The sequence below is a fragment of the Etheostoma cragini genome, chromosome 9, assembly GCF_013103735.1.
Source record: "Etheostoma cragini isolate CJK2018 chromosome 9, CSU_Ecrag_1.0, whole genome shotgun sequence".
Lineage (NCBI taxonomy): Eukaryota > Metazoa > Chordata > Actinopteri > Perciformes > Percidae > Etheostoma > Etheostoma cragini.
Window position 1 is genome coordinate 12,582,782 of NC_048415.1, and position 6,000 is coordinate 12,588,781.

Below are 6,000 nucleotides of genomic sequence, written 5' to 3' on the forward strand. Positions count from 1 at the left end.
AATACTTGAAACATGATAAATTCCTGTAGCAAACTACTAAAGGTACATCTGGAAAGCCCTTATCTCTTAGGCCCTCTTTTCATGGAAGGCTGTGTGATATATTTTGGTGCACAGCGCACAATACAAAGGTGGGATGAGAGGCTCAAAATGGAGGGAGTTGTTGGTATTTTGGTGGAAAGTGTCTCTCGACATCAATCTGCTGCCACTTTGGAGATTTTATCAACAAGAGCAAACTAAATGTTTGGAAGAATCATAGCTGTTGTCCACAGCTGCTTATAGTGTATTATAAAGTTCTCCTTCAGTTCATTAAATCCCTGCAGCTATCTGGAGGCAGCAGATGCGCTGATAAATCTGCAGATTTGAGAAATGCCGTGCCAGTGCGTTGTGCCATTTCGCACAACATCCACTACACGGACAACAACCTGATTACCCAGGGAAGCCGGTTCCTCATTTATTGTGCTACAGTGATCATGCGACCGCATGATTGGCTCTGTTGTTTTAAGAGCGCTGAGACAGATTTGTATTAACCTTCACTGCTGCACATAAATTAGTCCAAATAGTAGGTGCGCTTAGAGACGCCTACACAGTCTGTGCGCCCCAAGACCTAGCGCTTTGCACTTGACGCTGCACTTGCGTGATTAAAATAGGACCATGAGTTAGTGAAGTTATTATTTTGTACAAAATCAAATCAAAAATGTCTTGACAGAAAACTAACTAGCAACTATTAATTAATTAATTGTGAGGATTTACTGTTTTTGTTTGTCTTCAATGCCCCACGACGTCCAATCCATTCCTAATTTTTAGGGGGTATTACAGCGGTGCTCGCTTGTCCCATGAGCATACAGTAGGTTCAGGTTTGTCTAGTTGCTTTAAGTTGGGTATTTAAGGGGTGGGGTGTTGAATTGTTGCAGAGAATGAGGGAGAATGTGGACATAGTGTAGGGCTGTGCAACCAAGGTACAGAGCACCAGGCTCTTAATCCCTAAAATAATCCTGTCGACTGCGGACAGAGGGACACATCTGAAGCCTTCCAGCTATAATCCACACAGATGAAACCAACACATAACATCACAGACACAGAGTATAAAAACTGTCTCATAGCAAATAGAAACTCGCAAATCTCACTTCATGTGTGAAGACTTCGAGGGAGATCTTCTTCGTATTTTTAGTTTATTTCAGTATCATTTTTGTGTGAACTGACACTGAGATGGAGCCTTTGAATGAGGGAGTAGGAAGAAATCTTCAGACCCCTGATTACTTATAAAACCAATGCCTCCAGTCTGTTACCACTACAGTTATTACAACAAAACCTGCACAGCATCACTGCGTCCCCTCCAGCTTTGGGTCCCCTCAAGGTGCAACTGCCCTCGTTCCTGCCAGTGCATACAAATGAGGTGACCCGTGCTTGAAAAGCTTTGGTTGAATGGTTTTGTCTTCTTGCACATGCGTGAAAGCAGCTGAGTCAAAGCGGTCCACAATATGTAACTAGGAAAAAGTAATCTCTCACGTGTAAACAATGGTGAGAAGCTTTTCCCTCAGTTCCACCCCTGACCAGCTGTTAATTCCAAATTCAAGCACAAGTCAACATCAGTCTTTCCACTACAACTAAGTCCAGTAAAAAAAAATCAGACAAAGCTCTACACAAGTAATCTTTTTTCCAAGAATTTACATTGACTGAAGGAATTCAACATCCAGTGGATAAAAATGAATGGGGCTTACAAATTAGTGGTTGAATGAAAAGTGGAGAGCTGGAATTCTGAGAGAATAAAGAGTAGCCTTTGCTGAGGCATAATGGGCGAGCATTTTTCCACCCCAGACAATTCCCCCTTATAAATATGTGAATGAGCTCTGCGTAACACATTCACATCAAAACTGAGTCCACTGCACACTCAGATACTGTTAAATGTCACATTTGAAGAGCAGACAAAGCACAGATCAAACAGTCTACTGCACCGTTACCTGTTCAACAAACAGACTATTGTCTGGTAATCTTTTTTTCCTAAACTGCACAGTTATTCAGCATCACTGTCAGAGATCACTCCTGTGAACACACTATAGGAACATAAAATCTTTACCGCTGAATCACAAGCACTATAGGGCATAAAAGATAACTATTAGGATTACTACACACAGTGTACTCCAGCACCTATGCTTAAACTGCATTTATTTTTCGTTAACATTCAGCCATCTTACAAAGAAATCCAAACAACGGGCAGGGGGGACAGATTTATTGGTTCTCATTTCAACTTCCTGTAGCATAACTCACAGTGATAAACACTTAGGAGATAAATGAGTCAGTATTTCTTTCATGAAACTGAAACATGCTGCAGGCCTAAGACACATTTTAAATCACTGCAGTTATTTTTGCTTGCTCCAGGCATCCTGTGGTGCAAAGCAGGCACAGTTTGACCTCTTGAAAAACACAATCCACTTCATTGTACCAAGCTTTTCAGATTTCAGAAAGACACAAAGTTTTTTTTTTTTTTTTTTAATGTTATCTGACCTACCGTTTCTGTGCTCCCAAGTGAGCGAGTTAAGTGATATGAGATCCGCTGTGCACTCAGTGTCCAAGTAGAGCTAAGAGGGAGTATCAGTAGACTTCTTTTTTTATCAGTAGATTGTGTCTTTTCAGATCATTCTTCTTTCAATAATAATAATATTAGACTTCCACCGAGGCTAACCGGCTAACTATCTTTAAGTGTCAAAGGAAAACTTTATAGAAGATTTCTTTGTACCATTTTAACCTTTCAATTAACAGGACCCAGTGTTTTACTTGTAACACAGCCTTTGGGACTCCTGGTGGACAGCTCTGTGTGTATAGCCTGTCTGTATCACTCATATGGAAGAGGGCTTTAGAATAGCTAAGTAAAATGCAATGCTTTGTCCCCTAAGGTATCTGTCAGGTGACTATAATTGTGTGTGGATGCAGAGACCACCAACAATGTATCTCCTAAATCAAATTACCTTGTCCTTCAAAACTGATGGTTCGACACTGCACACTGCGACCTCCCTGTGGTTCCAGCATGAAGAGGGACTGACAATTTAGAAAACACACTTAGGTTACGTTAGAAAAAATGTCTCAAAGAAGAGGCACATTTGGGTCATCCTTGAAACTCAACTACTGTCAACCAAAAACAGTGAGAGGCATTCACAGCCCCACGTTTTTTGAAATTGCTTATTAATGCACCAATTGTGAGCCTGTAATGACTGACTGGCATTTGACATTTACCATGAATGCATGTTTGTGTAATTCATCCCCTATGGAAAGAAGGGAGGGGAGATTATACTCAATAAATGAAGGAGAGGAGGAAAGAATTACGGCATTTAACTGCATTTCGGTTGTGTATTGAAAGCCCAGAGATCAAACTGAGGCAAGCTGTGGGTGGTTGACAAACCCTAGACAAGCACACATGGAGTTTGGAGTGCTATAATATTGCCTGGGCCCCGGGAGCCTTTTAATTATGCTTCATTTAATTTCAAATATGGTGTAATGTGTGGACGGAAAACAGTACACCAGATAACTTATTACGTGTTTTCTCTCATTATGAGTGAATCTCTTGACTATTTTCTTGATGAATCAACTAATTGTTTGGTCTATAAAATGTCAGAAAATAGTTACAAAAAAAATCACATATTTTCCTAAAGCCCACTTTTTTTTAGGGTTTCTGAAATGATATCCGAATCCCAAAATTGTGAACCAAATACCGACCCACCGAACAAATATCTGAATTGTCAAATATTAGGGTCCATCGCTACCTATTTTGACGCAAAGATTTGTAGATTAGCAGGAACGTAGCCCAAGGACTTGAAAGCAGTGCTCTGTTTATTTAAGTGTGAAAGTGCAATACAAATATTTTGTGAATATCAATGAATTGTGATAAATAATCGTCATCTCAATATTGATCAAAACAATTGTAATTATTATATTATCGTGCAGCACCAATTCAAACCTCAATTGTTTTAAACTAACATTAGAATATGGGAAAGTGACTGTTTCCACAGGCCACTAGACTAAAAAAAGTAAACAAAAATCTAATTGAGACAGACAAGTGATTGAGAAAACCACAGTATCGGCATTACATTACGACTAAAACAAGACCATAGATCAGAAACTTTTGGGAGTAATCCACCTAACAGGGTCTTTTCAGAACAGAAGCCAACAGAAAGCACAAGGTAACAGATGCTAACACCAAGTATGGTACAAAAAAATAACATCTTGAGTTAGAAGACCCCAACCGGCCGGTCAGACACCGGTTACCAAGAGCCTGGGTCTGTCCAAGGTTTCTGCCTAAAAGGACGTTTTTCCTTGCCACGGTCGCACTGCTGCTTGCTCTGGAGGAAACTACTAGAACTGTTGGGTCCTTGTAAATTCTGAAGTGTGGTTTAGACCTACTCTATCTGTAAAGTGTCTCGAGATAACTCTTGTTAATCAAAAAAGAGTAGACCACACAACTTTCAACAGAAGCATAACAATCAGACACGAGAGTGAAAGCTTGAAAGATTATAAAAAAATCTAAACCTCAATGTGTTGACTGAACGTGACTGATTGGTGACTATAAAAGAGAGCTGATCCAGACCAGCTGGCCGCATGCACGTCTTCAGTGCTCCGCCACAACTAAGTACATATTTCATCATTATGCCATTGTGTCATTACAGACAGTATTAGGTGCAGGGCTTATAAGAAGCCATTTATCTGCAGTCACGTAAATGGCCAAACGTCCATTGTGTTGTGCTACCGGAAATAGCTAATACTCATATCTCAGAAAGACAGGAGTCTTTCTGAGATATGAGTAATCTGTTTTTCTACTGTAATTTAATTTTTATTTATACTGTTTATTGATCCCCAGTGGGGAAATTACAGTTACAAATGATGACTTACTCAAAAGACAAACACAAGAACTCAGTCAAGATGAGTGCACCCACACGAAAGAAATCCCCTTTTTGGGAGCATGTTTTGAAGGATTTCAAACTTTCACATAATTCTTCAGAGGGTTGCTGTTTTCCTTCGATGTATTAGTTCTAGTGACATTTCCAAGCATGGAACGCATTTTTTAGCATCTGCTTTCCCAAATCTAGCAACCCGTTCTGAGGTAGCCTATTTGCTCTGCGTACTTCTGTTAGCGTTTCTGCACTGGCAGGGACAACCCTGAACAGCTCAGCAGGGACATCTGCCTCCCACAGCCATCTGTGCCCAGGTCCTCCTAATCCCTCACTCTCTGTCAACCTTCCGGTCTCTTCTTTTCTCAGTCCTCTCTCTCTCTAGCTTCAACATTTACTACTTCCATTACATACACACATGCGCATGTATAGCACATACACATACCACACACAGAGAAAAGACTCATTATTGCCCTCAATCAATGATGACAGCTGAAGAGTTTCACATCAGTTATAAATGGCAGCTGTACTTTATGGCCCAAAAACTGGGTCACATGCTGTGGCCTTTTAAGAGTGTGATGTTTAATTGAGGTAAGAACAAGATGTGCATGAGGTTAACTGCAAGAAAAGTAACCATGGAGACTTGTCACACTCTAAAGAAAAAAAAAAAAAAAAAATCTAAATAGACTGATTCTTATTCAGGTCCAGTCCTCTACCTAATTTGTTTGTGCTTTGAAGTGTGTATGTGAGGTGATTCCTTTCATTAGAATGTGCCTGGTTGGGTATTCCGCTGCCGAACAGTTTACCCACACAACTCACCGCCCAAGTGACAGGTCAGGCTTGGCAGTGCACCAGGGAGAGCGAGGGAAGTGAAGTCAGAGGGAGAGGTCAAGGCTGGGTGTGGGGTGGAGTCACCCACCGCCTGTTTGCTTGGGACCGCTGGGGTTTACAGGTGAGTTCACAGTGCTCAATAACAGTGCTTAAACCCCAAGTTAGATCAGACAAGCCCCAAACAAGACAGTGTGAGGGCTCTTGAGATCTCAAGGAAAGCTAGGCTTTCTGTGTTTTGAAATGTCACTGCAAACGACTGCTTTAAAGGGAGGCTGAGGGAGGTGGGGGGGGG

At 41.0% G+C, this 6,000-nt stretch overlaps 1 protein-coding gene across 3 annotated transcripts in view; it reads right to left on the reverse strand.

Annotated features, from left to right (window-relative positions):
- The window catches only part of negr1 (neuronal growth regulator 1), a 148,871-nt gene that overhangs the window by 111,067 nt on the left and 31,804 nt on the right, over positions 1 to 6,000 (reverse strand). The gene's annotated exons all lie outside the window — the stretch shown is intronic.